This window comes from Pseudophryne corroboree, chromosome 10, assembly GCF_028390025.1.
Source record: "Pseudophryne corroboree isolate aPseCor3 chromosome 10, aPseCor3.hap2, whole genome shotgun sequence".
Classification (NCBI taxonomy): Eukaryota; Metazoa; Chordata; class Amphibia; order Anura; family Myobatrachidae; genus Pseudophryne; species Pseudophryne corroboree.
In genome coordinates this window covers 148,608,619-148,636,592 of record NC_086453.1, presented here as the reverse complement: position 1 = coordinate 148,636,592, position 27,974 = coordinate 148,608,619, and the positions used below count along the sequence as shown (strand labels likewise).

The 27,974-nt window shown below is 43.2% G+C and overlaps 1 protein-coding gene and 1 pseudogene across 1 annotated transcript in view; one reads left to right on the top strand and one right to left on the bottom strand.

The window, feature by feature from the left end:
• Positions 1 to 27,974, top strand: part of LOC134965102 (immunoglobulin superfamily member 1-like) — a 240,861-nt gene that overhangs the window by 141,723 nt on the left and 71,164 nt on the right. The window lies entirely within an intron of this gene.
• LOC134967272 (5S ribosomal RNA) lies at positions 5,617 to 5,735 on the bottom strand (annotated as a pseudogene).

The window sequence follows — 27,974 nt, the reverse complement described above, 5'->3', positions numbered from 1 at the left end:
ACGGGCCGCCACGCTGCGGGCACGGTGGCACGCTATTTATTCTCCCTCCAGGGGGTTCGTGGACCTGAAGACCACCCCTTTAATAGATAAATATATATATATATCTATATATATATATATATAGCTTTTCAATGCAGGCGGCACTCGGATTGAAGACAATGACACAGGTTGAAATCAACCTGTGTCATTGTCTTCAATCCGAGTGCCGCCTGCATTGAAAAGCTATCATATGGTTAACCACGCCAGGTTACCCAAGGAGGGCACTGGGACTTTTCAACATTTAATTGGGAGTGCTGCCTGAACACAGTTTTCTACATATGGATTCTCCTGTTCACAGGTAAAGGAGTTTCAAGGATTGAGCACCCTTTATTTAACAAATTACCACGTTGGTTAAAGAATCTTGTCTGCCGGTAATATGGCAGAATTGAGTACCGGACTGTTTGCAGATGCCATTGAAACTGTCAACTTGGCAATACTCACACAAGGAACTATACTGTCGTTCTCTGAATCGGATGCTGAGGCAATACTAGTAGGACAACAATTAAAGGATGATCCCACAGTACAGCCTATTGAACATCTCTACAAGGATTGGCTACGTTTAAAACATAAAGAAATTGACTATCTTTATCACGGCATTACCCTGAGTGACTGACTACTACCGGGAGAAACGTATTCCACATGGATTCAGGGTAAGAAATACACCTACTATTGGCTGGTTTAACGTTGCGTTTTGTAAGCGCTGGATCGCGATATTAAATAAATGTAGCTTTGATTTGCTACTATTAGTAATTGAGGAAGCCACTAGAGAGTTAAATGTGGCACGGGAGAAAATAGCTACATTTGAAACCCTGAATATGAAATCTTTTCTGGAGGATACTTCTACTGATTGGCAGGGGAAACTTAACACTCAAATTGCCAATTACAAGCGAGAACTGATCCAGTTTAAGAAGCAAAAACTAGCGACTATTAACACGGACTATGAACTCAACCGGGTTTATCAGTGGGCTAGTGGTAACCAGAGGGATCGTCCATATTTTCAGAGACAGCGCAATTATAAACAAATGTGGCATTCTGATTCCTCAGCTGAACAAACTACCAACAGTGATACAGATGGACTTACTAATAAGGCACGTCAATCTGCCTCCCCTTTAGGAGCACGTACTCGCAGGGGATGAGGCGCTCCAGGCGGTACATGCGACGAGGGGGCCAAAAAAAGAGGCAGAGGACGGGCCAAAGCAGGGAGACCGCCGGTGTCCGGGAGGACATAGTCTTCAATCTATCCAGCCACCCCTTGACAGACACGGAGACAGCAGTCTTGGGTAAGGGGTTATCATTTGCTCCGACAGTTAAACTGGATAGTATGCAGTGGGAGATAGAAAAATACAAACTCCATAGACAATTAAAGCTGCATGAGTTTTTCCATGGGGCTAAGGCACCACCTGAATCTGCTGTTAAAGACATTGACATTCCTCCGCAACTACAAAAGTTACAGAGACGTTCACGTTTTGATCCTAATACTAACAGTCATTCCATAAAGACATTTAACCGCATGCTTAATAGTACTGTTTCTAGAGAAGTTTTACCTAAACATAAGGTTGGGAGTCATTACAATAATCTCAATAAAAACGAGTTTCAAGCGCTATGTAATCTATCTGGCTATACTGATATTATAATGCGCCCCGCCGACAAGGGCGGGGCTATTGTAGTGCAAGATCTGGATATGTATAAGAGTGAAATTGAGAGACAACTTAAAGATAGATCTGTTTATCGTTTGTTGAATAATGACCCGACCTTGGTGTTTTCTAAGAAGCTCAATACAGTACTTCAGGATGCAGTAAATGACAGCATTGTATCAGCAGATTTAATGCAAGACTTAACCATTGAGCATCCAGTAGTACCTATATTGTATACCGTGCCGAAGATCCACAAGTCGCTGCAGTGTCCACCAGGTAGACCGATAATCTCTGCTCGTAATGGCCTTTTTCAATGGCTATCTACGTATCTTGACGCTATATTACAACCGTGCATCATTAAATATCCTAGATACCTGTTGGACACTACAGCATTTTTGATTAAATTAGATGAAGTGAAGCAGGTACCGAGTAATAGCAGATTATGCAGTATAGACATTTCGAGCTTATATACGGTTATACCTAACTCTCAGGGTTTGCTAGCAGTACGTAAATTAATTACTGATAATACCTTGTATCAGGGCCCTCAAATTGATTTTTTCTTACAGCTACTTGAGATGGTACTAACTTGTAACTACTTAATGTATGACGGTAGATTTTATCTTCAGGTCTGGCTGTGCCCCATCGTACGCCAATGCCTATATGTTTCATACTGAACAGGATATATTCTTTAATAACCCTGCTTTCAACACCAACATCTATATATATATGAAAGATATATAGATGATCTATTCGTAGTGTGGACCGACACGGAACAAAGGTTTGAGTCTCTCATGCAACAACATAATGCTACTGAACACCCGGTGAAAATTTACTTATAACATGGATGTACATACTGTGAACTATCTTGATGTCAAAGTTACTTTAATAGATAATATCATTTATACAGAATTATATAAAAAAGACACAGATAGAAACACTATGTTACATGCTAGTAGCTTTCACCCAGCTAGTATGAAATTTGGATTACCTTACTCCCAATTTCTACGAGCTGTGCGTACATGTAGCACTAAGGAAACCGCTATTGTCCATATTGATAGCATGATTCAGAACTTTGTGGAAAGAGGCTACAATTATTATTCCCTAATAAAAGCGAAAGAGAAAGCCATGAAATTATCTCAAGAGCAATTACTTGCCAGGAAGAAAAAGTCCACTGACAACAAATATTTGCCATGGGTTAATCATTATAATGTAGCAAGTGGGGACATTGTTAAAACTACAAAAAATCTTTGGTCCATTGTAAGCAGTGATCCTGATCTCAATTTATCTGATAGGAGACTTATGCCTTGCTATACGCGTGGTAAAAACATTAGAGATTGGGTCATGCGTACGGATATTACAGATTTACAATCTTCCCAAAGTGAGATTGGTCATTTCTTATCCCCCCAGAAAGGATGCTTCAAATGCCTCAATTGTGTTACATGTAGGGCCATGATAGTGGGATGGTCTTTTCGTCATCCCCACAGTGGCAGACAGTACTTTATTAAGCATAGAGTAACTTGTACGACCAGATATATTGTATATATGATCTATCGTCCATGCGGGCTTAATTACGTTGGGAAAACCGACAGGACACTTAGGGAGAGAATAGCGAATCATAAGTCCTCTATTAGATCGGCAATTGCCTCTGGCCATAGTGACCAACCAGTGGCACGGCACTTTATGCAAGCTCGGCATAGTGTAGCATCTTTACTCTATATGATAATTGACCATGTACCAGCTACCTTTAGAGGGGTAACAGATCAATGATTCTCTTAAAGCGCGAGTGCAAGTGAATCCATGAACTTGGTACCCTGGCCCCGGGTGGTTTAAACGAATCCCTGGGGCTACATTGCTTTCTATAATTATTGTAGGATCTACATTAGTAATTAACAATTGGTTATAAGTAAGTTTTACTCGGTATAGTTCTCTTTAGCGAGTACTTTTCTTTAGTGAGTATCATTGTATTTATTATTGTATTTTCCATAGTAGTGTTTACATCAACATATTAATAAATAGTGTTTTATTAAAATGAATTGTATGTATTTCTAAGATACAATTATTAGCCATATCAGTTGAACAATAGTGTATTATGCATCAGTCGTTTTTATTTTTTTCCTTTTTCTGATTTTCCTTTCTTCACATTGTTTTTATTATCACATTGGTTTGTGTGTTGTCATCATACCATTAATGGTTAAATTCACATGTATATCTTTGGATTATCTGGTCCTCATACTAGTATTTGTTATCTACAGCTGCTGAGGAGGTGGAGATGCATTTTAATTGCATTCCCTACCGCACCTGAACAACAGCAGTAAATCACGTGGTTTTTTACCCTATTTAAGGGCTGCTTGTATTCACTTGTGTATCCTGACGACGAGGTATTAAATGACTTCGAAACGAATGAAATCAAATTGTGTCATTGTCTTCAATCCGAGTGCCGCCTGCATTGAAAAGCTATCATATGGTTAACCACGCCAGGTTACCCAGGGAGGGCACCGGGACTTTTCAACATTTAATTGGGAGTGCTGCCTGAACACAGTTTTATATATATATATATATATATATATATGTAAAAACAAGGATTAACACTGCGCCACATGTGATATAAATCAGATATGTTTAAAAACAAGGCAATGTATTTGTGACACTCCCCTATGTTATGGATGGGGCGTCAGCTGTGTCCCTCAAACTAAACAGGGGTGGTAATTCCCTGAAAAATGGAATGGAATGGGGGGATGAGGGATAATAAGCGACCACCGGTATCAAAGTAAAAAATTGCCAATAATATAAATGTAAAAGAATATTTATTTACTATAAAAGATATAAAACATATATATAAAAATGGGACAAAAAACAATCACAACTGATCTAAAAACACTTAAATGAATATAAAACTACAATGAATCAAGTAAGCAGATTTTTCCTTATCTGTGGTATGAGGTAGGTACAGGTCTTCCAACGCGTTTCGTTACTTGGACTTCATCACAGGGCTGGGGTAGAATGGGACAAGCTGACTATATATAGTGGTAGCAATCAGGAAACAATTATGACATTACTTCCTGTTTTAGGAACTGACTGTCACATGCTGCATTTTTATAAACAGATCATCCATTGCTAAAACATAGCTGCATGTATAGTGGGGCTATTACCCACAATTAGTACATAGAAATGATTGCTCCTTGAGGTTAAAAATGTAGTTAGTTATCAGTTCATTGCTGTCAGAGTGGTGACTTCCGCCCTTCTTCCGGTATCCGGACGCATACACGGCTTCCGCCCCACTTCCGGGTTAAGTTACTGCGCTTGCGCGTGCCGCGGATCGAAGGAGCAGGACTGTGGAAAGCAGCTCTTTGATCACAGTGGCCATTTTCCGTGGGGATTTGTAGCTAAATCACTGTGCGGCGGCCATCTTCAAGTAGATCATCTTGTGGGACATATTATTCACAATGTTTCCATGAAATAAGAAAAAAAGGAAAAAATAAGTGTGTGTATCGTAATTAACATTAAAACAAACTTCAAAATGATAATATGCAGGATGCAGGCATCAGGGGATATTAAGATAACAATGTTGAGATTAGTAGAAAATGAAAAAGCTTTATTATGACAGAGAGTGACAGCGAGTGGGAATGTCGCTGCAGTGCATATATAAAGTGCATATGCTGATTATTCAAGAGACATGACCCATGACTATATATATAAAATAGGTGTCCTGTGCACCATATTATGAAATGGTGAACTATACATTATAAACAGATATCTGTATATTAAAGTGCAAAAAGGTGCATATATAAAGTGCCTGTGCTAATTAGTCTTATTCTGGAGACATGACTCATATATATATATATATATATATAAGTGAGCTAGATGTCTAGTGCTCTTATTTTGTGAGTTTGTGGTTTGGTTAAAATGGAGTATACACCTTTCTCGGGTAGCTATTTGTTGTTGTACTATACAGTACCTGATCTTCCCAGGTGGTCCCCCTCACTGGTACTGATCAGGCCCAGCACTGCTTAGCTTCCAAGATCGGACGTATTTGGGCGTTTCCAGCGCGGTTTGACTGTACCGACATTGTACCTTCTTGGTCGTAACTCCAATGCTGCCGATTATTAATATTTAAAGAGTGCAAACAAATAATGTGTGTTGGGGGGATGGGGGGGTTTGGGAGGGAAGGATGTGGGGGTTGGGGGGGGGCGGTTTTAGGAGTGGGAGGGGGTGATATGCAAGAGATACAGCTAAAAATTGGACTTCCAATCTTTCACAAGAAGGGGGCGATCTCGTAATTGTCGTTAAATCCTTTTGGTTGTAGTGTCTGCAGTTGGAAAATCCAATACATCTCACGACGTGACAGTTTGTTGGCCAGGTCGCCACCTCTGTCTCCCAATTTAACCAGTTCAATGGCTTTCAATGTCAATGCCTCCGGATTGGAGTTGTGTGTTGCCGTGAAGTGTTTGGAGACCGCATGGCATTCCACTTTATTCTTAATGTTCCTCACATGTTCTTGTATTTTAGTTTTAGTGGTCTCTTTGTCTTCCCGATGTATTGTTTTCCGCAGTCGCATTCCAGAAGGTATATAACTGACTGTGTATTGCAGTTCATGTGCTCTTTGATCTTGTACTCCTTCTTTCTTTCTGTATCTGTGAAGGTTTTCCTATTGGGGTGTAAATATCTACAAACATTGCATCGCCCACACTTATATGAACCCACACATTTAGGCCAAGTGTGGTCTTTTTCCTGGTCAGGTGTTAGCATACTTGGGGCTAATATATCCTTGAGGTTCCGTGATTTCTTAAATATTATTTCTGGACGGGTAGGGAGGATTTCTTTTAGAATGGGATCCATGAGTAGAATTTGCCAATGGTTCCTGAATGATTCCCGGATTGATTTTTCATGTCGATTGAAAGTTGTTATGAATGCTGTGGAGTTCTTAGTTTTTTCCCTTGTTTTGTATTCTAACAGTTTGGATCTTTCAATTTCATTGGTTCTGGTGATGGCTTCTTCCAGGATGGTGTCTGGGTACTCTTTTTGCTTGAATCTGCTTCTGTACATCTCCAGTTGTGATTGACAGTCCTCAGGTTTACTACAGTTTCTTTTGATTCTACTAAATTGGGAGAATGGGATATTGTTCTTCCAACTTTTGAGGTGATTGCTTTTATAGTGGAGATAGCTATTGGTATCTACGTGTTTCACGTAGTTTTTGGTGGTAAACCTCCCATTTTCTCCTGTGAGAATCAAATCCAAGAACTCAATGGACTCACTGCTTGAATTGGATGTAAAAGCAAGATTCATTTCATTGGTACTGATATGTTTAAAAAATTGGTTAAAACATTCCATGTCTCCATCCCAGATTATTAAAATATCATCTATGTACCTACGATAAAAGATGATATTGCTGTTAAAAACTTGGTGGTCGTATATAAAAGATTTTTCCCAACAACCCATAAAAAGATTTGCGAAGCTGGGCGCGAAAATAGTACCCATTGCGGTGCCGTACTGCTGTAGATAAAATTGGTCCAGGAATTTAAAATAATTATGATGAAGAATAAAATACATGATGTCACAGATAAAATCTTTGTAGTTATTTGTTAGCGTGGTATCTTTGTCCAAAAATTCTTAACAAGTTTTTACTCCTTTCTCATGCTCGATACATGTGTACAGTGATTGGACATCTATTGTGGCCCACATATGTGTCCTTCCACTCAATGTCTTTGAGAAGGCTCAATACAGACGTTGTATCCTTGAGGTATGATGGAAGATCCTTTACATATGGTTTTAAAAAGACATCAGCATATTCGGACAAGTTTGAGGTAAGTGAATCTATTCCCACCACAATAGGTCTTCCGGGCGGGTTCTCCAAGCTTTTATAGATTTTTGGTAAAAAATAAAAGATGGGGGTAGTGGGGTCTGATCTCATTAAAAATTGATACTCCTCTTTGGTGATGATTTCTGTTCTTAGACCGTGCAGAAGTAATGTCCTCAATTCTTCAATGTATTCATGCTTCGGGTCCACTGCCAGTTTTTTGTACGACTCTTTATCTGACAGTAGTCTTTCTGCCTCTGCGATGTATTTAACCCGATCCATGATGACCAGCCCCCCCCCTTTGTCAGCTTGTTTTATAATAATCCCTTTGTTCTTTTGTAGGTTTTTTAGGGCTTCACTTTCTCTATTGTTGATATTTTTCTCCTTAATTCTTTCCTGGTCCATGTCACACAGGTCCTTCTTTACCAGTTCGTAGAACATACTAATGTTACTCCCTTTGGACTCTAAAGGGTAGTGCTTAGAGGTGGGTTTAAGGCCTGATTTTGAACGGCTTTCATAATTGGATATTACTGCATCCTCTTTCTTTAGGAAATGCCTTTTTAATGTAAGTTTCCTGACGAACTTGTTAAGATCGATGAATGTCTTAAACTTGTTAAGGCCTTCTGTTGGTGCAAAAGTGAGTCCTTTATCTAAGAGGGATATTTCCGGTTCTGTTAGGGTATGTTGGGATAGGTTGAATATTCCTTTGTCTCTTGGGTTGGTTGTTATAGTGTTCTTTTTTTGTTGTTGTGCTCCCTCCCTCCTGCCTCCTCGGGATCCTCTTCTTCTACATGTCTCCTTTTTAGTGGTGATGCATGATGTATGTCCTCTTTCAGTGTATTTCTTATACTGTTCTTTTGTCTTGCCCCTGTTCTTTGGGATAAAAAATCCTTGTCACTGTTTGAGCCGTATCTCTGCAAGGTAGATAATCTGTTGTGTGTCCTTAAGCTAGTTGTTGGAGTGCCCATAGCCTTGTTTTGCGTCATGTTGCTCCTTGTTGGTACGGATTTCCAGTTTCCTCCATCATTCCTCTGATTAGGCTGTCCATTGGGTCTGAACCTGCTCCTATTCTTCACCTTCCCTTGCTCATAGTCGTTTTTTTTCCTTTAAAAATTTATTTTCCTTCCCTTTAATGACCTCCTCCTCAATACGCTCCATTTTCTTATTTAGAACGTTTTCATTGATTTTGTAGTCCTCCTTATCTTTAAAAGGTTCCAGTTCTCTCTCCTTGGTTTTAATCTCAGTTTCTAAGGATTTTTTCTTTTCATCTATTAGGAGTTTCATTAAGTCAATAGAACAGGTGTGTAGTATTCTGTCCCATTTTTCTATAAATGCCCCCTCCTGATTGCCAAATGTGGGTTGTTTTAGTAGTCTAAGGCCCCTTGGTACCCTGTCCATTGAAATATAGTGTTCCAGGCCCTTTACGTCCCACCATGTTTTGACCTCTTTAGTGAGAAGTCTTTCTATTCCCCAGAATAAATCATCAAGATCACATGGTTGGGGTAGTTCGTTTACATTAAGACTCTCATTAAAAATTTTTTTACACCACACATTTCTTTTACTGGTACGATCTGTATTTCTGTTTATAAAAATGCAGCATGTGACAGTCAGTTCCTGAAACAGGAAGTGATGTCATAATTGTTTCCTGATTGCTACCACTATATATAGTCAGCTTGTCCCATTCTACCCCAGCCCTGTGATGAAGTCCAAGTGACGAAACGCGTTGGGGACCTGTATCTACCTCATACCACAGATAAGGAAAAATCTGCTTACTTGATTCATTGTAGTTTTATATTCATTTAAGTGTTTTTAGATCAGTTGTGATTGTTTTTTGTCTCATTTTTATATATATGTTTTACATCTTTTATAGTAAATAAATATTCTTTTACATTTATATTATTGGCAATTTTTTACTTTGACACCGGTGGTCGCTTATTATCCCTCATCCCCCCATTCCAATATATATATATATATATATATATATATATTATTTTGGCTGCTATATTAAAGAGAGAGGATTAGAGGGATGGATTGCTTTATATCAGATAGAGAAATTCCCCTCATTCTGAACATTTTTGTACCATCACATGATGTCTGTCAACTAATCACCTACCTCCCATATTAAACATATGTAAAGATCGGATACTTCATAGATACAGCATCCCTTGTTGTAATAATCATATACACATTCCTTAATTACTATATCTGGGATAAAATAGTTATTATGTATTAAAGGTAAGTATAATGTTTTTACATAACAGTCCTCCATTTCGAACTAATAAATTCCAGTCAGTATAGTATATGATTATAATAAATAATTACTGTACAGGTGTTGCAATATCTGTGCTCACAATTTATATCATAGATGGAATTTATTTATATATCTCAGAAGTTAGCCAGACTAATGTAATGTATATTGGTGGTCATTCCGAGTTTTTAGCTCGTTGCCGATTTTCACAGTGCAGCGATCAAGTGAAAAAATGGCAAAAATGCGCATGCGCTAAGTACTTTCACACAAAACTTTGTAGATTTACACAAGCTCGAGCAACATTTTTTCATCGCTCGAGTGATCGTAGTGTCATTGGGCGGAAACTGGCCGTTTTCAGGGAGTGTGCTAAAAAACGCAGGCGTGCCAGGTATAAACGCTGGAGTGGCTGGAGAAACGGGGGAGTGGCTGGCCGAACGCAAGGTGTGTTTGTGACGTCAAACCAGGAACTAAACGGACTGAGGTGATCGCAGTCTAGGAGTAGGTCTGGAGCTACTCAGAGACTGCAGGGAATTATTTAGTAGCAGTTCTGCTAATCTTTCGTTCGCTATTCTGCTAAACTAAGATACACTCCCAGAGGGCGGTGGCCTAGCATTTGCAATGCTGCTAAAAGCAGCTAGTGAGTGAACAACTCGGAATGAGGGCCATTATCCATTATTAATTAGTGTATGGATTCCGTGCCACAAAATAATATCAAAGTGATTTGTTATATATAAAGATAATATATATATCCAACAATATCCTTATAATAATGTGCTTTTGTGAAAGGAAAGTTTGTAGTGATGACGTGAGCTAGTGATTAAGTATATTCACAAAGAGTAATATAGTATATGGTGGAAGTTTTATAAAAAAAAAGGGGTTAGTAAATTAAATTAGATATATAAATAAGGTGAATGAATCATACCAAGTGTTCAAAAGTGGGTATTCACATAAACAAAAGTGAAAAAAAGGTGTGTGTATGATTTAGTAATTGTGGCAATTGATATTATATGCATACTAATAATCACAGATGACATGTATATATTTTAGGTTATATTTGTGATAGTATTTTAATAAACTACAGTAATAAAAAGCAATGTAGTGTAGAGTGGATAGTATTTATCATCCACCCCTTGAATCCCATGTCACAAGGTCGGTAACTTGAGAGTGAATGTAGTTCGAGTACAATGTATTGTTGAATTTAGCTAAAATTCCGATCAAGTGGAAAATATAAGAAGAGGAGGATATACATTATTAAGCTGATTCATAACAGATTTAATCCTCTATATCTGTTCTAAAAGTACAGGATCAATCAAATGTAAGGTAAGCATTGTCCAGAATAAGCAAAAGTAAAGTTGCATATTATTTTTAGATCAAGGTCAAACAGTATCAGTAGTGATATAGGGGTACGGGTAGGACAGAACTATTTATACTATTTTAAAGAAAGGGGGCATAGCTGTTCTGCTCATTTAGCCCCTTCGGAAATTGAGAATCCATCAATCAAGTGGAAGGTAAGTATTGTCCAGAATAAGCAAATGTAAAATTGCATATTGTTTTTAGATCAAGGTCCAACAGTATCAGTAGTGATATAGCGGTACAGGTAGAACAGAACTGTTTGTAGTATTTTAAAGAAAGAGGGCATAGTTGTTCTGCTCATTTAGCCCCTTTCGGAAATTGAGAATCCATCAAAAAGATAATTTTTGTCTCAAATTTCAGCAATTCTTTATCCACTTCGCATCCTCTTATTCCAGGTTTTATTTGTTTCATGCTGAACGCGGTTAATCCTTTTGGGATTGCCATCATGGTGGTGCAGGAAGTGATTGGCCACCAGAGTTAAGGTTCTGAATTTGAGTTTGTCTTGTTTGGCATTCCTTATACTGCCTATATGCTCAAGTAGTCTTGTTTTGAATGCTCTTATAGTCTTGCCGATGTATAATTTGTTACATGGACATGTAAATTGATAGACTACGCCTATCGATTTGCAGTCGATGTAGCTATCGATGATCCATTTTCTTTCGAATCTGTCCATGTAGTTTTCTTTCGGTATCATAAATTTACATTTTAAACATTTTAAACCATGGTAGATTTTTTATGTAAATGTTTAGAATTTGTACTAAAATACAATTATTTTACGTTCCTTGATGAGTGTATATCTACAACAGGTGTGCTCTACAATGACACAGTACCACATGAACAAAAAAGTTCAATCCACCACACTCCAGTCTGGAGAGGATATGTGCACTTAGGTCTATCTGTTTATCTGCAGCTCCCAACCGTCATTACTGTCCCGGAATCCCACAAGAATTGCACATCTATGAAAACAAACAGAAGGGGCACTCCATAGTGCAGAACCAATTTAATTTGTTAAAAAGCATGACACTGCTCACAAAATTAAGACCACAAAGTTAGTGCTCGTACCACATAACAACACGCTGTGGGCTCAATACCACATGGATTTACAATGAATGTCCCCGGCAAACCTCCTCTCCTCAGATTCTCGTCTCGGATAGGACCACAGACCGTGCCGCTAAGCCAGTTCAATAGCCAAATGAAGCGCTGGACAATGAAGCCAATGAAGCGCTGGACAGTCTTTAGTGTAGTTGGTTGGGACCAACCGTTGATGGCCTCAAGTTTTTTGGGGTCCATCTGCAATTTTGAACTGGAGATAATGTACCCAAAAAAAGGTATAGAGGGTACTTCAAAGGTACACTTGGAGAGTTTATTGTACAGTTTATTTGCACGTAAACGGGACAGGACTTCTTTCAGCTGACTGCAATGAGTTTGGAGATCTTGGGAAAACATCAGGATGTAGTCGAGATATACTACAAGGAAATTGTATAATACATCTCTGAATATATCATTCACAAACTGTTGGAAAACTGAAGGGGCATTATTTAATCCAAAGGGCATTACGAGGTACTCATAATGCCCATCTCTGGTGTTGAAAGCTGATTTCCATTCATCGCCCTCCCGGATTCTGATTAAGTTATATGCTCCTCTGAGGTCCAGTTTGGTGAAGACCTTTGCTCCCTTAACACGATCGAACAGCTCAGTTATGAGAGGAAGAGGATAACTGTTTTTGACTGTTATGTCGTTTAAGCCTTTATGATCAATGCAGGGACGCAGGCCTCCATTTTTCTTTTTAAAAAAGAAGAAACCAGCCGGAGAGGAGGAAGGGTGTGTGAAACCTTTTTGCAGATTTTCCTGAATGTTATCAGACATTGCTTTAGTCTCAGGCACCAACAATGGGTATGTGCGCTCCTTAGGAGGGGACTTTCTGGGTAGAAGGTCAATGGGGCAATCCCATTTACGATGAGGAGGTAACACATCAGCTGCCTGTTCACTGAATACATCACAAAATTCTTCATATGCTGTGGGTAGGCCGGGCAAGGGTTTAATCTCAGTGGACCGGATAGGAGTTACTTCACTTGCGCAATGCTTCTGGCAATTATCACTCCATTCCTCAATCTGAAGTGAGGCCCAATTGATGCAAGGATTGTGGATTCATAACCATGACAAACCTAGCACGATGTTGTAAAAAGACTTAGGAATGATGAGAAACTCAATGCGTTCCTGATGAAGAACCCCCACTTGGATGGTAACAGGAGCTTTCTGACGTGTGACATCACTGCTAAGATTTTTACTATCATCGACTGCAGTCAGGTAGAGGTGCTGAGACAATGAAGAGACTGAAATTTTACATTTTTTGACAAGGTCTGAGGTAATGAAGTTCCCTGCTGCTCCAGAGTTCACCAGGACAGAGATGTGATAGCAACCTGCTGGAGTCACAAGGGTAACTGGAAGTACTAAGTTAGGAGAAGGAGGAGACTTTATTAAACAGTCTAACCTGACTCCCCCATTGCAGGTTAGGGCTTGGTGTTTTACCGGACGCTCAGGACAGAACCCGATAAAGTGACCGGAAGCAGCACAATACAAACACAATTTCTCTTTTTGCCTCCTGGATCGTTCTTCCGGTTATAGCCTAGATCTACCTGTTTGCTTAGGTTCTTCTGTGCTAGCAGTCACTTGATGATGCAGAGGCGGGGAAGAAACTCTGGAGAAAACTTTTTCCTGCCGCTCTAGACCTCTATTTCTCCAAGACGTATGTCTATTTTAACACACAGGGAGATTAAATCTTCTAACTGAACTGGAAGATCACAGGTAGCCAACTCGTCCTTAATATGCTCTGAAATTCTTAACCAGAAAGCAGCAGTTAGTGCTTCATTGTTCCAATTTAATTCGGAAGCCAAGGTCTAGAATTGGACTACAAACGGTCCCATGGGACGGGGGCCTTGTTTAATACGGAGTATCTCTGTAGAGGCGGACGCCGCTCGACCTGGCTCATCGAATATGCGTCTGAATGTGGAAACAAATTTGACGTAATCAGTGAGTAAAGGGTCAGACCTTTCCCACAGCGGCGATACCCAACTTAAAGCTGAACCAGTTAGCAGGGAGACAATGTAAGCTATTTTGGTCCTAGGAGAAGGGAAATTCTGTGGTTGTTGTCACACTGATTAAGAAATCCTCTACAGAGCTTGGGGTTGCCGCAGGGGCGGATCCAGAAGAAAATGAAGGGGGGGGGGCACCATCATAGGGGAACGGTAAGTTGTATTTACATGAACCTAAGGCACGCGTGCTCCCAGATATGGGGTGTGGTATCACAGGGGGTGTGGCCTCACAGAATACGCCATCAGGTAATGATTGGCTGTAGGAGCGCATCCAGGTTTATTGCCAATGTTTCACCCTGATGAAAAGGCTGATTGGGCCTTGAAATGTTGGTCACCTGTTCCGTTAGTTATGGGAGCCTGGAAGGCACCCCAGCACAATATAATTATTATAGTTTTAAGTTGGTGGTGGCAGGTGCAGCATACCTTGTTTTGGGCACTGCACTGAGACTCAGACTGCATGACATGAACTGCCTATCTCTGATTAGCAGACACAGTCAGCTGGATCTCCAACAAGCAGCATAAGACATCTGCAGGACAGCCCTGTCACAATCACATGGGCCGCCTTCTCAAAGCTTAGGCTGAGTGTACCTGCACCTAGCATGGTGGTAAAGGAAGTGGAGGAGGAAGCGGTGCAGTGAGAGCTAATGAAGCCTTCTGCGCTGTCCTAAGTAACAGTCTTACTCGATGCTGGCATTTGAACCCCACGCCTAGGCTGGACTCTGGCCAGCTGGCAGTGGGGGTGGTAGGTTGTGGTGTGAGCAGGGGGAGGCTGGAGCTGCAGCTCCAGCCTCCCTATTGGTTACCACACGGACTTACATTTAGAGCTGTGGCAGGTCCTAGTGCCTGCCGGCTCTTTTATCAAATCTGAAGTTGCTGCTGTTCTCCTTTTGAAAAAAAAAAAGTCAGAAACGACAGGGGGGGCACGACCCGAGTGCCTCCCCCCTGGATCTGCCTATGGGTTGCCGTCATATTTATTAGGAGCAGGAAGCTGTAAGCGACAGACAGACACAGAAGAATGAGCAGCTGGTGGAGTGGACCCTACAGGGGCAGGTAACCTGAGTGACTGCCAGAGAGCATCCATGCGAGTGGAAACTTCCTGTAGGTAGGTAGTGACTTGCTGCTGTGTGGCTTCCTGTGTCTCTATTCGTGAAATAACATCCTGAAGAGCCGCTGGGCCCACACTGTGGTCATGTGCCGAGTCCATCGGACTTGAACAATCTGTCACGGGCTGGTCTGATTGTGTTCCTGGTAATGACCTGGGTGAGCCAGTGGAGAGCGCAGGGAAGCAGAAGTTAGGTGGCTTGAGATATGTACAAGTCATATGCTGGAGCACTCTGGAAGATTACACAGTGAGCACAGAGAATTGGCGAGACCTTAAGCAGAGGCGCGGAGTCTAAATCGCCAAGAGTTTTCGCCAGTGATCCCCGCCAGGGGATATGGTCTTCGCTGTACCTGATGAGCAGGTCGCGGCCCTCTGCTCAGGTTTCTCTGTGGAGGCTGTGAGACGTTCTGGTATACAGGGATGCTTAGTACTGGATTATTCCAAAGTGCTTAACCATTGATAGTGAGTCCGATGGTGACGTGGTAGGTAAGCATATCGGAGTTGGTGAACTCAGGAGTACTTGGGTAGCTGATAGCATGAGGACAGTCTGTGTATCGATGGTGCAGCCAAATGGTCGATAGCAGAGCTGGGCAGGAAACTGATGATGCGGCCTGTGAGCCAAGAGCAGGGTTGGTCTAGGAACTGATGGTATAGCCTGGGAGCCGAGAATATCCAGAGCCTGTGAGGGTAAGTAACCAGGAAAGGCAGGTACAGCAGGACTCAGGTAACCGGATCTCTGGAGCAAGCCTGGAGCCTTGGGAGCTAATGCTGGAGAACTTGCAGGAGAACTGATAAGTTGTTCAAGGCAATGAGGACTCTGGGAAGCCTGCTTATATTCCCCCAGAAGGATGCTGATTGGTTGCTGCCGGCAGCAGCAGCAGCATGCACAGAGCCAGGAAGTAATTACCTGGATACCTGGATCATGTGACTCTGGATCATGTGACTCTGCCAGAGTCAATGGAAATCATGCCAGTAACCACAGAAAGCACCAGCGGCTGATCTACGGCACAGAATACACCAGCGTGACGGTAGGAAGTGTGTGCGAGCAGTGCATGATCCATGGTTCCTGACAATAGAGTGAGAGCCTCGGGTATAGCTCTTATTGCTTTATTGGATCACGTGCTGGTTTGGGTTACTGTGTCTTAAAAAGAACCATTATCCACCTCTTAGAATTGGCAGTTTCCCTCATACTTAGCTAAATCTGCTGATTTCCGTAGTCATTTGGAAATGGCTTTTCTTAACTATCAGGAAGATAATGTAGACTATTTGGACAACATTCATCTTTTCTGGGAAGCGGCTAAACCTGTGGTGCGGGGCCAAATCATGTAATATGTGGCCAGGAAATGTAAAAAGCTGTCTCTGGTTATAGAGGAACATAGTAAAAAATTAGCAGCTGCTTATGACTCTTTGCTCTTGACGGACTCCTTTGAGGATAGACAGGCTTATTTAGATGCTAAATGTGCATATGATGCTTTATGTATGGAGTGGGCCCAATTTACTCATGATGTTCAATGTAGTAGATACTGTATTATCATGGTTGCAATAAATCTGGGAAGTTGCTTGTCAATCTGGTGCATTCTCATTCTACCCCATCCCTCATTCTTCAAATGAACTCCCTATCTGGTGCTCCAATAACTGACACATTAGGAATTTCGAAAGTATTCCAAGAATATAATCGAACATTGTACGAAGCCTCCACTTATTCTCCAGTTGAAGGCATGCACTTTCTTCTCAGGGCAGATTTGCCTGTGCTTACTGATGATGAAAGGGACACTTTGATTGCTTCGGTGACTGACTTGGAACTGTCTCACCTTATTAAATCATTAACCAGGGGTAAATTGCCTGGCCCAGATGGCTTCGGAGTGGAATATTATTAAATGCTTCAGACACGTTTATTACCCGACTTTCTTACGTTATTTAATTCTTTGCTCTCAGGTCAAAAGCCTCCCCCTAATTTTACTGAGGCTAAAAAAAAACACTCAGGTACAATCCTATAGGCCTATCTCTTTATTAAACCAAGACCTGAAATTGATTACCAAACTATTGGCCCAACACATGCAAACCATTTTACCTTGGATTTTGCATCTGGCTCAGAATGGTTTTGTAAAGGGCCGTACTTCGGTACACTATGTGCATATGCTAGTATCTGATATGCATCGTCTTAAGCAGTTGGGTAACCAAGAGGCCATTGTGGTCAGCTACAACGCTGACAAGGCTTTTGATTGTGTTTCCTGGTCACATATTCTGCGGTTACTTCATGTTCAACAGTTTGGCCCTGGCTTTATTGGAATATTTTGAATGCTAGATTCTCAACTGGCGGTGCATTTAATGATTAATGGTTTGAATTCTCTTCCTTCCACCCTGTTCAGGGGAACCCGCCAGGGTTGTCCCCTCTCTCTGTTGTTGAACTTGGCACTTGATCCGTTGATACATACATTTTTTTAAGGAAGGTACTAGGTAATACGGAGATAAAGGTTCCGCTTTTGCGGACGATTTGCTCTTATAATTTAGCAATCCAAAAACAGCACTTCCTGGTTTACAACGCATTTTAAATGAGTTTCGGGCACTGTCTGGTTTTATGGTTATTTTGATCAAACGGAAGCTTTGGCGCTGCATGCTCACGCCAATCTGGGATGGGGTTCCTCGATCCCTTTCCGTTGGGCTCAGGACTATTTGATATACTTAGTATTATAATTTCTAGTGATCTACGCAACCTTTATTCAATTAATCTTTCTCATTTTATATCTCTAATGTTGGCTGATTTTGATAAGTGGAATCATTTACCACTATCTTATATTGGTCGCTGTCATTTATTTAAAATCTTTTCCCAGGCTTCTCTACCCAATCCAGATGCTTCCTTTTCTTCTAGCCGAATGTGATGTCATGTCCATTAATAGAGCGTTGACCAAATTTATATGGGCCGGTAAACATCCTAGGATATCATTACTGAGGTTACAGAAACCATTGTTGTTGGGTGGCATTAACCTCCCAAATGCTGATTATTAAGCTCTGGAATAGATTTTAAAATATGCATTGGATTGAGTAGACAGTGCTGATAATTTTGTTTCTCTAGTCTTTGACCAGGCATTTATCCCAGATAGTTATTTGACTGCTTTATTGCACACATCGGCGTCTTCTTTTCCCATGGAGGTGAAGGATAATCCGTTGTAATATACCCCTTGTATGGCCTGGCATATTTCTCGTAGACGATTACACTTATTTTATACCCGCTCTCTGTTTCTACCATTGATATGTAACCATGATTTTGAGGATGGTAGCGCGGCTGTGATTTTTTGGACTTTTTAGCTCTGTGCACCAGTTTCTGTATGATGAACTTTCCTCCATCCTCACCCTGTCCAGATTTAGGGAATTATTTCCTGACGTTCACTTCCCTCTGTTTGCCTATTTTCAGGTCTGTATTTATATAGTAAAACTACTGACTGAACTCAGACAAGCTGACTTCTTTAGATGTCTTAATAAAATGTCGTAGGGGGCATTCATTTTCCGCTTCATTAGTTTATGACTGTTATGCACACCAGTGCCTGCAGGAATGTACTGGTGTCTGAACTGTTATGCACACCAGTGCCTGCAGGAATGTACTGGTGTCTGAACTGTTATGCACACCAGTGCCTGCAGGAATGTACTGGTGTCTGAACGGATAGGGATGCAAAACAAATGAACTCACAGACAGACTGGGAAATATGACATAACGTACACAGAAGGTGATAGGGTAACAAAATAAACACAAAGTGAACAGAGAAGCCCAGAGGCTAAGAAACTGGGTGTCTCCCTATTATTAGGAATGCTCAGATGAAAAAAGCAAGATGTTGTGTTTTAATACGTAGAGAACCCGAAATGCTGTTGCTAAGGGCAACAGCAAAACCCTAAAGGGTTACCAACGGGTGTGGCAGTAAACTCCTTGGTCAGAGATGGAATGATAGACACAAGGAGAGTCTCCACAATCCTAATCCTCACTTGCAGTGCACAGGTTCAGCTTACTGCCACTAAACTGAATACCTGAACACCTTGCACAGTGAGACAGGATTTAGGCAGGCAGTCTGAGAATACAGCCGCAAACCTGCTAAGTTCACAGAGTAGCAAAAGAACCCCAGCAGGTTAAACGACTGACTCCAGTCTTACTGCTAGGTCTGGATTGGCAGAGTGTAGTACCAAATCCCCAGGCCTATTTGCAGTAAGCAACAACAAATACAAAGCTACACAGTAATGGCTAACTTTCAGGAACTGACTAACCAACAAAGATTCAGCAGCATCTGCTTAACCTGAGAAGAGGCCTTATAAAGCAGGTGCTGTCCACGCCCCACTCAGACCTCACAGACTGTGAGCACAAAAACCAGCACCGGATCCCCTGCCATGCACAGAGCCTGTAACCACTGCACAGCAAAAGACCCGAACCGGAGTATCAGCTGCACTCAGGTTACTCCGCTAGCACTTGTCTCCCGGTTGCCATGACGACGTGGCAGCACAGGGCAGGAGACCCTAACAGTACCCCCCCTCTGACGAGGGGTCAAAGAACCCCTACCACCGGGTTTATCGGGGAACTGCGAGAAGAAAGAGCGTATCAGTCTGGGGGCATGAAGATCACAACTGCGCACCCACGACCGCTCCTCCGGGCCATACCCCTTCCAGTGCACCAAAAATGACAGCCGACCCCGAACCATCTTGGAGTCAAGAATCCTTTCAACAACAAACTCCTTCTGGCCACGTATCAGAAGAGGAAAAGGTCTTCCACTGGAAGAAGGATTACTAATCGCCCGTTTTAAAAGGGAACAATGAAATGTTTTATTGATACCCAAAGAACGGGGCAGGTCTAACTGAAATGCCACCGGATTGATTACCCTGGTGATCCTATAAGGGCCGATGAACCGGGGGCCTAACTTATGAGATGGCTGACTCAACTTCAAATTCTTGGTAGACAACCAGACGAAGTCTCCTAATTTGAAGCTGCAGGGTCTTTTCCGCTTATCAAAAACCCTTTTGGTCACTAATGACACAGACACAAGGGCTTTCTTCACTTTCCTCCAAATACCTCTAAGGACAGAAACCACAGAGGAACCACCAGGCGTGGAGTCCAGGGGGTCAAAAGAATTGGCCTTAGGATGATGCCCATACACACAAAGGAAGGGAGAGATCCCTGTAGCAGAGTGAGCCGCGTTGTTATAGGCAAACTCCGCCATGGACAGATGAGCAACCCAGTCAGTCTGACACTTGGAGACATAACACTTGAGGAACTGCTCCAAGGACTGGTTCACCCTTTCAGTCTGCCCATTAGACTGCGGATGGTAGCCTGACGACAAGCTGACAGAAATCTGGAGATCGGAACAAAATGCCCTCCAGAATTTGGCCACAAACTGGGATCCGCGGTCAGAGACCACATCAAGTGGCAACCCGTGGAGACGCACAACATGCAGCATAAATAATTCAGACAGGCGTCTGGCCGATGGCAGCCCAACCAGTGGAACGAAGTGCGCCATCTTCGAAAACCTGTCAACGACAACCCAGATGGCTGTCATCCCCGAGGATTTGGGCAAGTCCACCACAAAATCCATTGAAATGTGGGTCCATGGCTTAGATGGGATAGAGAGTGGATGTAATGGGCCAACAGGAACCCCTCTAGGAGTCTTATTTCGGGCACAGATGTCACATGCCTGAACCCACTGATCCACATCCTTAGCCACCGAGGGCCACCACACTGTCCTAGATAGCAACTCCCGAGTTCTGGCAATACCCGGGTGACCTGCCGACTTCTTGGCATGGAATTCCAGGAACACTCGCTGTCTTAACCTAGGAGGCACAAACAAAAGACCTACCGGAAGGTCTGGAGGAGCCTGCTCCTGTGCTCTAAGGACTAATGACAAGAGGTCCTGGGTAATGCCCACTTTAATACATGATGGGGACACAATGGGCAACGGCTCCTCGGTGGTCTCCTGGATTGGAGCAAAACTCCGCGAGAGCGCATCAGCCTTGATGTTTTTTGACCCAGGGCGATATGTTATCAAAAAATTAAAGCGAGCAAAAAACAAAGCCCATCGTGCCTGCCTGGCATTGAGACGCTTCGCTGACTCTAAATATGCCAGATTCTTATGGTCGGTGAGAATTGAGACCACAAACTTAGCCCCCTCAAGCCAGTGTCTCCACTCCTCGAGTGCATCCTTAATAGCCAACAATTCCCGGTTACCCACGTCATAATTCATCTCGGCAGGCGAAAATTTACGGGAAAAGAAAGCACAGGGATGGAGGCGATTATCAGACACTCCCATCTGAGAGAGCACTGCCCCAATACCCATCTCAGAGGCATCCACCTCCACCACAAAAGGACGCTCTGGATCTGGGTGTCGCAGCACCTTGGCCGAGACAAAGGCCCTTTTGAGACGGGCAAAAGCCGCTTTAGCCTCACAAGACCAGGGAGCAACATCCACCCCTTTCTTAGTGAGTGCCACCAAGGGCGCCACTATAGACGAAAATCCAGCGATAAATCGTCTATAAAAATTTGCAAAGCCCAGGAAACGCTGAAGCGCCTTCAAACTAGTGGGCTGCACCCAATCCAGGACTGCCTGTACCTTGGAACCCTCCATTTGGAAACCTTCTGGGGAGATAATATATCCTAGAAATGCGATTTGCTGAACTTCAAATTCGCACTTCTCCAGCTTCGCCCCAAGCCGGTGGTCTCTGAGTTTCTGGAGGACTAAGCGTACATGCTTCCGATGTTCCTCCAGGGAATGGGAGAAGATTAGGATGTCATCTAAGTATACAACTAAGAATCTATCCAAATATTCCCTGAGTACATCGTTCATGAAATCCTGGAAGACTGCCGGGGCATTACAGAGCCCAAAAGGCATCACCAAATATTCATAATGCCCTGAGTGGGTATTAAAGGCAGTCTGCCATTCATCCCCCTCTCTTATTCGGATTAGATTGTACGCCCTGCGTAGGTCAATCTTAGAAAAAATGGTGGCAGTACGAAGCTGGTCAAACAAGACCGAAATGAGAGGCAGTGGGTATGAGTTTTTAATCGTGATACGGTTCAATTCCCTGAAGTCGATGCAGGGTCGCAACGAACCGTCCTTTTTACCCACGAAGAAGAACCCCGACCCAACTGGAGACTGTGAAGGTCTGATAAATCCCTTAGCCAAGTTCTCCTGAATGTACTCTGCCATAGCCTGAGTCTCAGGACGTGACAGGGAGTACAACCTGCTCTTGGGAAGCTTAGCATTTGGCAACAAATCAATGGCACAGTCATAGGGGCGATGGGGAGGTAGTACCTCTGCAACTTTTTTGGAGAACACGTCCGCAAAATCTGCATAACACCCTGGCAATCCTGGCAAACTTAGCTGCGAGAGCCTGACTGGAAGACTCAAGCAACTCCTGAAACAATCAGTACCCCAACTAAGAATCTCCCCAGAGACCCAGTCAAATTGAGGATTGTGGGCCCTTAACCAGGGTAACCCCAACACCAATGGGGCAAAAGTACAGACAGTCACATAAAAGGACAATTTTTCAGAGTGTGTGGCTCCAATAAACAAAGAAATCTGGCTAGTGCAAGAGGTAATTTTACCTTGGGATAATGGTTCCCCGTTTAACCCACAAATCTCAATTTCCGATGCCAAGGGTACTAAGGGAACAGAGTGTTTCAGGGCGAATTGGCGGTCCATAAAAACCCCGTCGGCCCCACTGTCCACAAAGGCCTCAGTCTTGACAGTTTGACCGAGGATCTTCAAGGTCACCGGAATGATAAAAGTCTTCTTGGGAAATTCTGACTTCTGGCCTGACAGGATATTTCCCATCACCCTCAGGCCCTGAAGTTTTCCGGCTTTTCTGGGCATGATACTACCACATGACCTTTATTCCCACAGTACAAACACAACCCCTGCTGTCTCCTCCGCGTCTTCTCACGCGAGGAGAGGCGGGTAGCCCCAATCTGCATAGGCTCCTCGGAAAATTCCTCAGAGTCTGAGGTTCCCTTGGGAAAGAAGGAAACCTCGGTCTCCCTTTCAAGCCTACGCTCTCTCAGCCGTCTATCCACCCGGATGGATAACTGCATGAGCTGATCCAAGCTATCAGGCAAGGGATATTGTACCAGTTGGTCTTTTATCTGGTTAGAAAGACCTCTTCGGTACTGGTGTCTCAGGGCTGGGTCATTCCACTGGGTATCATGGGCCAACCTCCGAAACTCCGTACAGTAAACCTCAACTGGCCTTCGCCCTTGCTTAAGGATCGAAATCTGAGCCTCGGCTGAGGCCGTCTTGTCAGGGTCATCATACAACATGCCCAGTGCCGTAAAAAAAGCATCAACACTTTTAAGCGACGGACAGTCAGGCTGCAACCCATATGCCCAGACCTGTGGGTCTCCTTGTAGCAAGGAAATCACTATGCCCACCCGCTGAATCTCCGACCCTGAAGACTGAGGCCTAAGCCGAAAGTACAGCTTGCAGCTCTCCTTGAAACAAAAGAACTGCGAGCGATCTCCAGAAAAACGATCCGGGAGATTTACTTTCGGCTCCTTAACCCCTGAAGGTGCTGCTGCTGCGGGAGTTCCGCCAGCGGCCTGGGAGGTGTGCATTTTAATGGACAAATCATTAAATTGTCGAGTCAGGACCTGCACCTGATCGACCACCTGTTGCAACGTATTTTGAGGGGTATGCTCCATATTCCCACAAAATTTCAACAGGAGTATTAGGCTGCTGAATATGTTATGCACACCAGTGCCTGCAGGAATGTACTGGTGTCTGAACTGTTATGCACACCAGTGCCTGCAGGAATGTACTGGTGTCTGAACTGTTATGCACACCAGTGCCTGCAGGAATGTACTGGTGTCTGAACGGATAGGGATGCAAAACAAATGAACTCACAGACAGACTGGGAAATATGACATAACGTACACAGAAGGTGATAGGGTAACAAAATAAACACAAAGTGAACAGAGAAGCCCAGAGGCTAAGAAACTGGGTGTCTCCCTATTATTAGGAATGCTCAGATGAAAAAAGCAAGATGTTGTGTTTTAATACGTAGAGAACCCGAAATGCTGTTGCTAAGGGCAACAGCAAAACCCTAGAGGGCTACCAACGGGTGTGGCAGTAAACTCCTTGGTCAGAGATGGAATGATAGACACAAGGAGAGTCTCCACAATCCTAATCCTCACTTGCAGTGCACAGGTTCAGCTTACTGCCACTAAACTGAATACCTGAACACCTTGCACAGTGAGACAGGATTTAGGCAGGCAGTCTGAGAATACAGCCGCAAACCTGCTAAGTTCACAGAGTAGCAAAAGAACCCCAGCAGGTTAAACGACTGACTCCAGTCTTACTGCTAGGTCTGGATTGGCAGAGTGTAGTACCAAATCCCCAGGCCTATTTGCAGTAAGCAACAACAAATACAAAGCTACACAGTAATGGCTAACTTTCAGGAACTGACTAACCAACAAAGATTCAGCAGCATCTGCTTGACCTGAGAAGAGGCCTTATAAAGCAGGTGCTGTCCACGCCCCACTCAGACCTCACAGACTGTGAGCACAAAAACCAGCACCGGATCCCCTGCCATGCACAGAGCCTGTAACCACTGCACAGCAAAAGACCCGAACCGGAGTATCAGCTGCGCTCAGGTTACTCCGCTAGCACTTGTCTCCCGGTTGCCATGACGACGTGGCAGCACAGGGCAGGAGACCCTAACAATGACCTGGTTAGGAAGATGTTGGATCTTTCTAATATTACTACGGGCTTGGCTAAATGGAAAAACTCCATCCCAGAGCTATCAATTCAAACTATAGTTAAATCTTCAGTACTGTTAAAAGATCCGTTGATATCCTCATCTTTTGCAGAAATGCAATACAAAATACTACACAGGGCTTACTACACCCCCAAATTGTGATGTACTACAAGTGTGTCAGATAACTCTGATTGCTTCAAGTGCCATTTGCCAGATGCTGATATTCTCCATTGCCTGTGGCCTGTGATATTGGCCCTCATTCCGAGTTGTTCGCTCGCAAGGCGATTTTAGCAGAGTTACACACGCTAAGCCGCCGCCTACTGGGAGTGAATCTTAGCTTCTTAAAATTGCGAACGATGTATTCGCAATATTGCGATTACAAACTACTTAGCAGTTTCAGAGTAGCTTCAGACTTACTCGGCATCTGCGATCAGTTCAGTGCTTGTCGTTCCTGGTTTGACGTCACAAACACACCCAGCGTTCGCCCAGACACTCCTCCGTTTCTCCAGCCACTCCTGCGTTTTTTCCGGAAACGGTAGCGTTTTCATCCACACGCCCATAAAATGCTGTGTTTCCGCCCAGTAACACCCATTTCCTGTCAATCACATTACGTTCGCCGGAGCGAAGAAAAAGCCGTGAGTAAAAAAACTATCTTCATAGCAAAATTACTTGGCGCAGTCGCAGTGCGAACATTGCGCATGCGTACTAAGCAGAAAAACGCTGCGATGCGAAGAAAATTACTGAGCGAACGACTCGGAATGAGGGCCATTGTTCACTCATTTTGGATTGATGTGCAGTCTTATGTAAATAATGTTTTACATGTTCAGTTTACGTGATTATGCCCTTCGCCTTGTGGAATCATTATACTCCATCTATGATTCCTAAACTTACTGCGGGTCATCGATTAATACTGGCAAAAGTAGCAGCTGTGGCCAAGAAAACGATCTTGTCTAAATGGATCCATGCTGACCCTATCTTGCTTACATTACCAGATAGATTAGGTTGAATGTTCCCTAGATGCTGAATCTAGAGCAACATCTTTTTTATATTTGGGTGCCCTATGTCCTTTCCCTGTCTACAGTGGAAAAAGATCATATTCGTAGGATAGTTCGCCTGACCATGTGGTATAACCAGGGGTTAAAGTGGGGGGGGATGAGGTGGAACTGAGTTCCACCACCTGTAATGGTAGGGGGAACTAGTTCCACCTCCTCCATTGCCCTGCACAGTAATTCCAACAGAAAAGCCCACCCCATCATCTGCGTCAATCGATGATACAGGCGGCACTAGTGTTGCTGATGAGCTGCAGCCACCTACTCCTTCCTCAGGTCCTGGTGCCTTCATGGTCCTCCTCCAAGAGTTCCACCACCTCACCAGGACCACTTTAAGCCCTGGGTATAACATGGCTGTTCTGGAAGGAGGTGCACGCCCATTCTAATGACTGTTTTATTTACTGTATTTATTGCTAGTGCTTCTACGATGTAGATCTCCGGCATCATATGCTTGTGCTATATGTTGGAATAATTGGAACAGCTGAGATGCCTCTCTGGGGATTGGTTACATTTTTTGTCTTGTTGTGCTGTATTTCTATTCATTTTAGACTGTTATCTAGTTAGTGTAACTTCTTCCGTGCTTTTTTCTCTTTTTTTACTACAGTATGTTTGTCCTTCAGTAAATATATTTAAAAAAAAAACATGCATAGTGTAAACCAATAAAAAACTCAGAGATTTCTGAGCCAAGCTGTTGCTCGTTCATTTGAGAAATTAAAAAACAGCTTATCTGAGAATCAGCATTCAACCAGTACCCAAGGTGTTTCGTCCAGTTGGAACTATGGGGTCTATTTACTAGGCCTTGGATGGAGATAAAGTCGCTGGAGATAAAGTACCAGCCAATCAGCTCCTAACTGTCATTTCTTATACATCCTATAGGACGCTGGGGCCCACTTCAGTACCATGGGGTATAGGGGGTAATTCCAAGTTGATCGCAGCAGGAAATTTTTTAGCAGTTGGGCAAAACCATGTGCACTGCAGGGGGGGGGGGGGGGGCAGATATAACATGTGCAGAGAGAGATAGATTTGGGTGTGGTGAGTTCAATCTGAAATCTAAATTGCAATGTAAAAATAAAGCAGCCAGTATTTACCCTGCACAGAAACAAAATAACCCACCCAAATCTAACTCTCTCTGCAAATGTTATATCTGCCCCTCCTGCAGTGCACATGGTTTTGCCCATCTGCTAACAAATTTCCTGCTGCGATCAACTTGGAATTACCCCCATAGACGGTTCCGCAGGAGCCATGGGCACTTTAAGACTTTTTAAGGGTGTGAACTGGCTCCTCCCTCTATGTCCCGCCTCCAGACCTCAGTTTAGAAAATGTGCCCAGGCAGACTGGATGCACTCCAGGGGAGCTCTACTAAGTTTCTCTGAAAAGACTTATGTTAGGTTTTTTATTTTCAGGGAGAACTGCTGGCAACAGTCTTCCTGCTTCGTGGGACTTAGGGGGCAGAAGTAGGAACCAACTTCCTGAATAGTTTCATGGCTCTGCTTCTGGCTGACAGGACACCATTAGCTCCTGAAGGGAACTGAACGCTAGCTGCGGCTATGTGCTCACTCCTACAGCACGCCGTCACCACCCTTGCAGAAGTCAGAAGACAGGTGAGTGTTAGAAGAAAGGATCTTCAATCAAAGTGACGGCTAAAGGTACCGCGCGGCTGGCGGGAGAGCAGCGTGTCATGTTGCCCACACATACACAGGCACTGCAGGGTGCATGGCGCGGGGGGGGGCGCCCTGGGCAGCATGAAACCTATTGAAACTGGCATAATACGGGGCATAAGTTGCTGAGGCACTGTCCTACCCTACCCCCGCCAGTATAAAAAATTACCTCATAAATGCTGAGGAGAAATGCGCCATTGAGGGGGCGGGGCTTCCTCCTCAGTCAGCCAGCGCACTGCTCAGCGCCATTTTGGGTTGTGAACTGGCAAATCCTATCTGTGTCCT